General features: G+C 33.3%; 1 long non-coding RNA gene across 3 annotated transcripts; it reads right to left on the bottom strand.

Moving 5' to 3' along the window:
- Positions 1-2,158: 2,158 nt before the first annotated feature.
- Positions 2,159-9,963, bottom strand: LOC107012533. 3 transcript variants are annotated; one of them, XR_003577558.1, is made up of 3 exons: positions 9,732-9,963; positions 8,943-9,590; positions 2,159-3,145 (listed from the first exon to the last, which is right to left on the bottom strand). It is a non-coding gene; the product is annotated as an uncharacterized LOC107012533 (long non-coding RNA). The 3 variants fall into 3 exon arrangements; XR_003577559.1 differs by lacking the exon at positions 9,732-9,963 and having other exon boundaries at positions 2,159-2,826; positions 3,006-3,145; positions 8,943-9,722; XR_001456053.2 differs by lacking the exon at positions 9,732-9,963 and having other exon boundaries at positions 8,943-9,721.
- Positions 9,964-10,939: the final 976 nt, after the last annotated feature.

Below are 10,939 nucleotides of genomic sequence, written 5' to 3'. Positions count from 1 at the left end.
CTCCCAAAGTAGATAAAATTTTTGAAAAAAACTATACAAAGTACACCTTAAAAATAAATTATTTAAGTGAATTATCTCATTCCATATTAATTTTGAAAATGTCCAGACGGTTATAATTACTTCCTCCGTCCGGTGTTATTTGTTATGGTTTCTATTTTTAGAGTCAAAATATAAAAATTATGACTAACATTTTAAGATGCATTTTTCATCATATTAATATGCAAAAAATTGTAATTTTATAGTACTTTTCATATAGTTTTTGAATATCAAATTTTTTTTTGTTTAAAATATCAAATTAATGTGATCTAATTTATTTTTAAAAATTAATTAAATTAACATTCGATAAGCACAATATGACAAATATTTCCAGATCGTTTGGACTATTTAATTGAGATGCCCCTTAGTTAGCATGGATCAATGCTCCTTTTGTTCCTTTTTTGTTTTTTTATTTATTGTCTATGTACTTCAATTATTACTTTTGACCAATCATTTATTGTATTTATACTTCAATTATTACTTTCGTCATATTATTTTTATTGTACTTAATACTTTAAATTATTACTTTTGTGTTGTCAACAATTACTTTTGTTATTTTCTTATTTATTATTCTAATTCTTACTTTCATTCTTTTTTCATTTTGATATCTCATCTCTGTTTACTTTTATTTATTATATTTGAACTTAACACGCTCATTTAAAAGTATAATATTTGACATGAAACCAAAACATTTACTCTTTTTATTTTAATTTGATTGTTATGCTTTGCTTTTACAAGAATTAAGTTTAACAAAATAAAAAGAAAAATTTTAATGTTATGATCTGTTGCAAATTTGAGACATTTCTCGATGATACCATGATAATCTATAGATATATTGTGATGGTATTATAGAGGAATGTGAAGTATCTCACTGAAGGATAATAACTCACCTTAATGGTACTATGTTAGTATACAGATGCAATGTGTATGTATCATGAAGGATTGGGGTATTTCACTGAAAGACTGAAACATACATCAATGATACCATATATATACATGCATATACACACACATAAGAAACCTCTAATTATATCATGTCAGTATATAGATATACTCCAATGGTATCATGAAGGTCTCACTATAGTATTGAAGCGTACATCAATACATGATTTGATGAGTATTGCAGATTATATGAAATAATCATTAATGATGATATCATGTTAATATATAATATGTTGTGATAATACCAGCAATTAAAAAATTATGAGTTTATTTTATCAATACATAATTTGATGAGTATTGCAGATTATATGAAATAGTCATTAATGATGATATCATGATAATATATTATATGTTGTGATAATATCATCAATTAAAAAATTATGAGTTTATTTTTGAAGGATTGCTCATTTGTCAATGATAGTATGTCATTATATATATATATATATATATATATATATCCCAATTTGTATGTTCACGACAATCAGTTAACTTTTGCTGCCAAGAGGTATTCCCCCAATAAACTTTCATCTTTCTATAGCATTATAATTATAACTTAATCAAGAAACCGTACAGCAAGCAACGTTTCAGAGATATTCAGATCCCTATGATTTTCCATTATTCTTTGAGAAACAAAAATTACTGTGAAAATGAACAAGACAGCTAATTAGATCTCCTCTTTTTCAGGTTTCCACGGCTTAAAATTCTTGTTATGCCTTCTTGGAACAAAATAAAAAAGCAAGCAATATGCAGGGCATTCGTCTATGGAAAGATCTTGAATCACTAACAATGCCTAGTATATAAAATCCTGCACATGTCATCAAGGAAATTGCAAGGAGTTGCCGAATAAATTTGAGCTTATAATTATAGGGTCCTGTGATATGTTATTTGCATTAACACTAGGACTCATGTCAATTTTTCTTGAGAGGACTGTCGACATACACGTAAGGCTTCCTTGGGATTCTTATGAAATTTGATTGCAATACCAACAACTCTAGAGTTTTCTAAGGAAGTTAATCAGAATAAGCTAATTGTCATGCACGACAAACTTGAGGAATTACAGATATCAACTGGAAAAGGTCAAAGGACTAGAGTACCTTCACCCAAGATATTAATATCAAGGTCCTCTCATCTTCTTACAAGAGAATCTCCTTTTTCAATCACAACAGCTTCAATCTTCTTCTTTTTTAAAAAAAAAAAAAAAACAAGTGTTGAGTGTGAGGTGCAAGATGTTATCTAAACCTGCTTTGGTTATTATCTAGGAGGGGTTAAGAAAGTTGAAAGTGCTGAACATATCTTATTGCATTATTGCTGATGGATTGCATAATTGCTGATGGAGTTTTTTTAAAAAAAAAAAAAAAGATTGAAGCTGTTGTGATGGAAAAAGGAGATTCTCCTGTAAGAAGATGGGAGGACCTTGATATTAATATCTTGGGTTAAGATACTCTAGTCCTTTGACCTTTTCCAGTTGATATATGCAATTCCTCAAGTTTGTCGTGCATGGCAATTGACTTATTCTGATCAACTTCCTTAGTGAACTCTGGAGTTGTTGGTATTGCAATCGAATTTCATCAGAATCCCAAGGAAGCCTTGCGTATATGTCGACAGGCCGTCTCAAGAAAAATTGACCTGAGTCCTAATGTTAATGCAAACAGCATATACAGGACCCTATAATCATAAGCTCAAATTTATTTGGCAACTCCTTGCAATTTCCTCGATGACATGTGCAGGATTTTATATACTAGGCATTGTTAGTGATTCAAGATCTTTCCATAGACGAATGCCCTGCATATTGCTTGCTTTTTTATTTTGTTCCAAGAAGGCATAACAAGAATTTTAAGCCGTGGAAACCTGAAAAAGAGGAGATCTAATTAGCTGTCTTGTTCATTTTCACAGTAATTTTTGTTTCTCAAAGAATAATGGAAAATCATAGGGATCTGAATATCTCTGAAACGTTGCTTGTTGTACGGTTTCTTGATTAAGTTATAATTATAATGTTATAGAAAGATGAAAGTTTATTGGGGGAATACCTCTTGGCAGCAAAAGTTAACTGATTGTCGTGAACATACAAATTGGGATGGAAGACCAATATATCATTATCAAGGTCCTCCCATCTCCTTACAGGAGAATCTCCTCCCACCTATCACAGAAACCCCAATCTCCTAAATTCCTGTAGAAACAAGAAAGTTTATTACTTCTCTAGATCCATGAAGAATATTTGAATTCCTGATGTCAAATTAATGTTGCTAATCGCCATTTTGTATTCTTGTATACTTAGAGCATGAAGAAAAAAAAAAGATAAGCCCTGTAATACAAAGAAACATAGAAGAAATACTGGGGTACCCAAAAGTCAAGAAACTAGGAAAATATGAACTGGAACTTAAGTTGGTTGTAGATAGAAACAAGAACTAAGTTCACGCAGCCATAGCTGTCGGAAGTAATAAATTTTGGATAAAAGTAATTCTCGCTGCCATAGCTGTCAGAAGTAACACATTTTGGATAAAAAAAACCATTACTGAAAGCAAAATTATACAAAAAAAAAAAGAGGAAGCAAACATTCAATATCCTAAGCAGAAAGGGAAAAACCTGAAGACTTGTGATATATTTTGAAGAACAAGACAAAGTACAGAGAGTACTGGGGAATGGGACAAGTGTCTGCTGACAAAGATACACATAGTTTCCAGGAATCAAATAGAAGGGAATGCAAAAACTTAATACTCCATTCCTTCTATTTATTTATTTTTTGTTTTTTATTTTGACAAAATTCTCCATTCCTTATATTTTACGTGAATGGGAATGAAAATAAATAAGCTAACTTCATTGGGGTATTTTAGCAAAGAGTAGTAGTAGTTAAAAAGTTAGGTGGATCGAAAAACACCATGTCAAAGTTTGACTACCATTCGTTGAATGAATTTCTTAAACTTGTGCGGTTCATTCAACAATAATTATGCCTTAATATCAAATGTGTGGTTCATTTGTCACCATTCCACTCTTACCCGGGTTCAAATTTTCAATACGACTTAACAACAGAGTGATAGGGAAATTAAGGATCATAGAGCCGACCCCGACTTGTTTGGGATGAGGTGGGGTTGTACTTTACAACAGCTATGCTTCAAACATAAACTAGTTGAGGTCGGCTGTACGAACACTCAATATCTATTCCGCTCCATTTGGAGCAGTTTCATTCCAATATTAAGATAATTATTAAGGATTCTATATTACTAAAGGTTTTTCTACAATATCTACCGAAATACAAATCAGCTATGAACTAAAAGGACTCCTGAAAAAAAAATACCTAATATAAGTGTAGCAACATAAAATAAACCTTAATCCAACCATTGGAATTTGTATGGATCGTGTGCTTCATTTATATTTTTTTTTGGCTATTTCAACAAGAATCTCAAGAACTTGTAAATCCTTTGAGACAACTTTGTCCATGTGATTGAATTGTTTACCTCGTCCATTTTAAAATGTCCAACCATCACAGAGGTCACACCGGAGCATTCGAAAATGTAGACATTTCCAAACTATGATTAAAGGCCTTATTTTCTTTCATCTTCTACATGTGCTATTTGTAACTTGGCATAATCATCACATATTTTGTCTAGTTTTGTATGAAAACACTACCATACCATTCAGATTTTTACAACACTCATTTTTTGATAACATCAAACCTCAGATACACAACATTCACGCATACACCATCATTAGCCTCAAACCTGTCTTACAAAACCTATCCTTCACGCTGGTCTGTATTTCTTTATCGCATGCCACTCCTCTATTTCAACTATAGGGCTTTAACTAATGTGTTGCATCTTCGTCTGTCAAAAAATCACACCATAGATTTAGAAACAGAGCCGAGACATATGAATGATCTATGTGAACTCACATTGATGATCTCAGACCTGAACAAAGAAGTGTTGTTGTAAATTTACGATCAACGTGAGACTAGTTTATCCTTACAGTAAGAAATTTATAAGAGATATGGTATCAAATATTTTGTAATGTCCTGAAATGAAGTTCTATATAAATTGGGAGAAATAGAGTGTTAATAACAACCCTTCAACAAGAGAACCAATGATAGTTAGTAGTGGGATCTGTATATGACTAAATTCTAAATTGAAAGCTAAACTAGCAAGTAAAATTGATGACCAGGAAGCCAATGCCGACCCCACCTGTGTGTGCAGGGGAGGGGGGAGGTCCATGTCTACTGAAGCCATATCTTACTCAACTTTGCCAGTGATGTCTGTGAATTCTCATTAAAGTTAAGATCATGACTATCCTACCAAATACAGTATATCCCTCCAACCTAATATCCTTACATTTTCAATTGCATTCCAAATAAAGTGAGGGAATTTAATTCTGAGATTTTGTTAATTCTGAGATTTTGTTAAGCTGTTCTCCTAACTTTCTTTTCATAAATTTGTAAGCTCAAATGTACCACTCTTTTGCATCTTCTGGATGCTTTCAGTGAAACTTTTTACTTCTTCAAAATAAAAAAAATTATATATTTCCCATCAATCTCTCAAACTACTACTCATGTTTCAAGAGTTTACAGGCTAGATGCCCCGAAACCCAATTTTCTTTTCATAAAAGAAAAGACGGAATAACCGAAGCACCATTTCGCAGTAGAGAATTTTGATCTTGAAGAGTTGGATAGTTTTGAAGAAGAATAGACTTTTAACATTTTAGTTTATTGTATTTTGAATTATTTGGTCTTTAAAGTTTTAGACTTTTTAGTATCTACTATTGGTTTTTGAATTGAATATTTGCTAATATGTGTTATTACTATTAAGATTTTGGATAAAATATTCAATTAAATATTTTTAATTTTTGGTATTTATTGGCGCCTTTATTCAAAAATGCAAGCGCCTCGCCGCTTGCCTCGTCGGGTGGCGAGGCAGGCCCTTGTCGCCTCTCGCCGTCCAAAACACTGGGTGCACCATTGTTTCACTTCCTAGCACTTATTAAGGCGTCCCCTTGGGTGCCAACTTTAAGTTTGTAATATTTGGAATGGGGTGGTAGAGAAATTTGAGAAAAGATTATTTACTTGGAAACTTCACTTATCAATAGTATGCTAGGTAGTATACCAACCTATTTTATGTCCCTGTTTCCCATCCCCAAACAAGGTGCGAGGATCAGGAGACATTTCCTTATGGGAAGGCAATAGCAGCATTCACAACTTCCACCTGATAAAATGGGACAAAGTTCTGCTTACATAATGCAATGGGGTCCTTGGGGTTAAGATCTGGCAATTTATAATAACTCCTTACTTATGAAATGGCATTAGAGATTTTGCTCTGGTGATGGTAGCCTCATGAAGGATGTGATCATTTCTAAACATGGTAGGAATGACAACTGGATCTCTTAACACCATAAATCTTCCTTATAGAGTTGGGCCTAAATATAGTCTCTAAATTCTCTCATGGAATTCCCTTTGAACCTGGGGATGTTGTGTATATCAAGCTCTAGAAGGATTGATGGTGAAACAATACAACTCTCATGGAGGAATATCCCAATATCTTCAACATTGCATTGGATAAGGACTCCTCAATTGCTCAAAAGGACACAACAGTTAGGATGTGCATTTGAAAAGGTTTTTGCAGGACTAGGAACTTGGGAGTTTGATGGAAATGTTAGCAAAGGTGGAAGCTCACAGTTTTGATCAAAGCAAACTAGAAAGGCTAAGGTACGGAAGCAAAGGTATATTCACAGTGAAAGAATGATATACACAAGTATGTTAGCAAAGTCAAGTAGGCCATGGAAGCTAGTATGGAAGACCAATCTACCTATGAAGATTAAATGCTTCAGCTGGATCACACTAAACAATGTTTCTCTTACTCTAGACAACCTGAACAGGAAATCATTGCAGTTGGTCAACATATGCTCTTTTGCAAGAAAAATTGGGGGAGAGTCAGCCTCATCTTCCTTCACTGCCCATTAGCATATTATCTCTGAAATATTTTTTTCAATTGAAGTTGGATGATGCCACAAAGATTAAGAGATGCTCTCATATGTCTTCTATTCTACAGGCAGTTGATATGACCATCAAAAAGATCTGGCTTCTGATTCCTGCTATAATATTTTGGTGTATCTGGACCGAGATGTTTTGATGGTTCCTCAACTCCCACTTCCACTTCCACTCATGCACTTGAAGCCAAGTGCCCAGTCAACCTTTTGCTGGACAATGTAGTCCTTGTATCTAATACTGAACAGTTTCTGACTTTCATTAGCACTCTAGTTTTAGAGTGAGCCAATGTATAGAGGCTTAGAATTCTCTTTTTGTATTTGTGAGTTTTGTCTCTTTTTCATTATGCCCATGTAATTGTGCATCTTGATGCTTTAATTAATGGTGAAAATCATTTACAACCCCTCAACTTTGTTTTTAAGAATCAAACTCTCCGCTCAATTTTGAACAATAGACATTCTTACCCCCCTTATCCTATGCAATGTCTATTTTCCTCAACATTTTTAATTATTCATCTATGTATTACTTTTTTATTTTATAATATTTTATTTTTTAACCTTGGTATTTTACCTATAGCTTAAATTATCTTATACCTTATTATAGACCTCTATTTAAGTTCGTTAATATTTTAAGTAAAAAAATCTTGTTATGAATTTGTCACAGAATTTGCCACAATTTTTATATGATTGTTATTTTAATACTATATGCATTAGATATTATGTGTGCATGAGTTTAGTGTTTACTTACTCTCTCTTATTTTAATACTACATGCATTGAATATTTATGTGTGTATGGGTTTACTGTTTACTTACTCTCTCTTATTGGGGAGACAGTGACTAGATTAGACATGTCGCGTTGCAGCTTACTGAGGACATGACCTTAGATAGAAAGGTGCAGAAGACAAGAATCAGGGTAGAAGGTTAGTAGGTAGGAGTGCTTTGTCCAATTGCCCTTACCAGTAGTCTTAGGACTACTCTTGTAGTTTGTTGTTCTACGATTTCTGTTACTATCTATAATTTCCTGTAGTTCATTTGTACTATTATTTGTCATAGTACTGTTTTGTTACCATCTATTGTCTCTTGTGCTTCCGTTATGTTTTCTATAGACAGTTTTTATCTTAAGCCAGGGGTCTATCGGAATGAGTCTCTCTACCTCACCTCTGAGGTAGAGGTAAGTTTTGCATACACTCTACCCTCCCCACCCCAGACCCCACTGTGTGAGACTACACTAGGTATGTAGTTGTTGTTTTACATTGTAAAGGATCAAAGATGGCCTGCCCCATTTGAAAAAGAGAAGGCTCACAACAGTCCACTATTATTTGGATTTAGGCTCAATAGTCCCTACTCTGTGAAATAAGTGGAGAACTTCAGGTCATAACCCTAACTATAGTGAATTTTTTTTATCAGAGACGAAACTTCATATGCTTCTCACGTGTTTCTGATCCTACTCTCTAACCTTCACTGTTCTCCTTCTTCTTAACTCAGACCACCAGTAGGCAAACATATACATTACATATACATATAGAACTAAAGATATACGTTAGTCTTGTTACTGAACTTAGAGTTAGGCCTAGTACGAAGGAAAAACTGTTCAAATTGCCTAGAGATTTTGTTTCTCGCCTATAATTACTTCAAGTTGATTACTTAGTATGTAAATATGCTTCTGGCTGAATGATTGGAAGTTCATTATACCAGCAAGGCTTCCTAGCTGTTGTTAAATGGGTAGAGATTCAATCGACTAGGCGATAATTAGTACAAGTCAAAAGCTGTAAATTGAGTTGGCTGTGATAAATTCTCCCCGCACGGATATAGTATGACTAATTTAGTAGAAAATCAATATTCTACGATCAGTAACTTCCTTTATTTCCTCTACCAAATGTTCCCCAACTTCCACAACAAAATCTAATAATTCTAAAATTCAAAGTCAAAGATGAAAAAAATGAAGGAAAACCTACCCAGAAAACATATTAGCTTAGAACACTTCTAAAAGTAAAAAGTACCTGAATGCTCTGAGCCTTGATTGCCATCTTCTCTGAATCAGACCCATCAATTCCTCTTCAGAAATCACTGTGCGTGGCATATGTTCCTCGAAATCTCTGGTGGTGACCATGATCAGCTGAACCAGAAATCTCCGAAACAACATAGTAGAAAGTAATATAGATTGTCGAAGAGAGAGCTGTGATTGAAACTTCCATATTTTGCCATAGCTTTACGGCCATACTTGTACTTGGAGAAGATGAAGAGTGTATTCTCATTTATCTTTATTTATTATTTTATGATTAAAAATGTGTTTACCATATTCTAAATAGTTTTAAAATACTTTTCTTTTACCTTTTGATTTAAAAATACTTTAACATTTTCTTAAGATTTAAAATTGTCCTTTTTTAACAGTCGATTGACATAGCAAATATGACATGGATTTCTTTACCCGTTTCAAAATTTATGACCCACTTAGTCTAAAAACCTATTTCAAAAAATTCGACCCGAATCGTTTTTGGGTCTTTTGTTCCATTAGCTCTAGTTCTCTTCTTTCTTCTCCCTCGATTCATATGCCTTCCATTCTCTAGTTGATTGCAGGAAGAAAAAGATGGAAGAACTACATCAAGATTTATCAAGTTGATGTTTTTACACATGGCTGCACTACAAACCTAAAGGCCGACACAACAAAGTCCAACATTAACCAACCACAACATCATAAAAGATAAACAAAAAATTCAGTTACAAGATTGTATATTTTCTTAATTTCGATGTTTAGAGTATTATCAGTTCCGATTGCAAGAACGACTAACCTTCGATGACAAAGTTGTAGCAGCCACTTTGCAAACGGACTTTTCTTCTCTTCCAAACTTTTTCCCTCTATGCTAACATCCAATTCTTTTACCTTATTGATTGCCTACATAATCAATACCAAATTACTCAATAAACATGATGACAAACCATCTGCACCCTACTGTCCGAATATAGGCCAAAAGGGGCAAGACAAAAGGAACAAGCAACCAGGAGGAACAAAAATAGTTTGTGTAAACAGATTTGTGAGTGGGCTTGAATTTTTATAGCATAGATGGGTCGGGTCGTTGGGCTGGATTTAAAAAAAATAGTGGACCAATAAGATAAAGCCATTTGTCTAATTTAATGACTCAACATTTCTCATGTCAGGGGCCTGTTAAAAAAGGGCAATTTTAAACCTTAAAAAAACGTTAAGGGCATTTTTAAACCAAAAGATGAAAGGAGGGCATTTTGAACTATTTGAAATACGTTAAGGACATTTTTAACTCTTTTCCCTTTTATATAACTAATGAAATTTGAAAATAAATAAAGGAAAAAAAAGATAAATATATATCTGAACAATCGTAAATGATATGCAAATACTTTCTATCATATTTTTAGGACATTGATGCCCCAGCCGTCAAAAAACTAGAGCATATATGCCCTTCACTCTAATTGAAGATTATTGTGTCATATGTCTTTATTTAATCTTCCATTAGAGTGAGGGGCATATATGCTCTAATTTTTTGACGGAAGGGGCACTGATGTCCCAAAAACATAACAGAGAATATCTGCATATCATTTACGATTATTCAAAGGTTTATCCCTTTTCCCGTAAATAAATAATTCAACAACCAAAAGTGAGATGGACAAAAGTGAAAATAAGTTTTGTGGTGTTTTCAAATTCCATGTATATATTATAACTTAAAAATGAAATAGTATCATTGTCAATCGCTGATTTTCAAATAAAATTTTAAAAAATGATTTTTCTTTATTAATTTATATGAAATTTGCAGTTCCAATAGGTCAATAAATTAAGATTTGAAATACCTTGTCGAGAGACGCGTGGGAGATAACAGAACCCTAAAAATGAATCTACCTAACACAATGAGTCATGGTGGTTCACGAGATCTGTTTTAATAATTTAGATATGGAACTCGCAAACAGTCCTTGAAACTCTATGGAGAAGCTTTTAAACAGTGATGTTCACGTAGCATGTCATATTCCTCAC

This window comes from Solanum pennellii, chromosome 3, assembly GCF_001406875.1.
Source record: "Solanum pennellii chromosome 3, SPENNV200".
In the NCBI taxonomy this organism is placed as follows: Eukaryota; Viridiplantae; Streptophyta; class Magnoliopsida; order Solanales; family Solanaceae; genus Solanum; species Solanum pennellii.
Note: the sequence above shows the minus strand (reverse complement) of the source record. Positions and strands in the feature narration are given on the sequence as shown.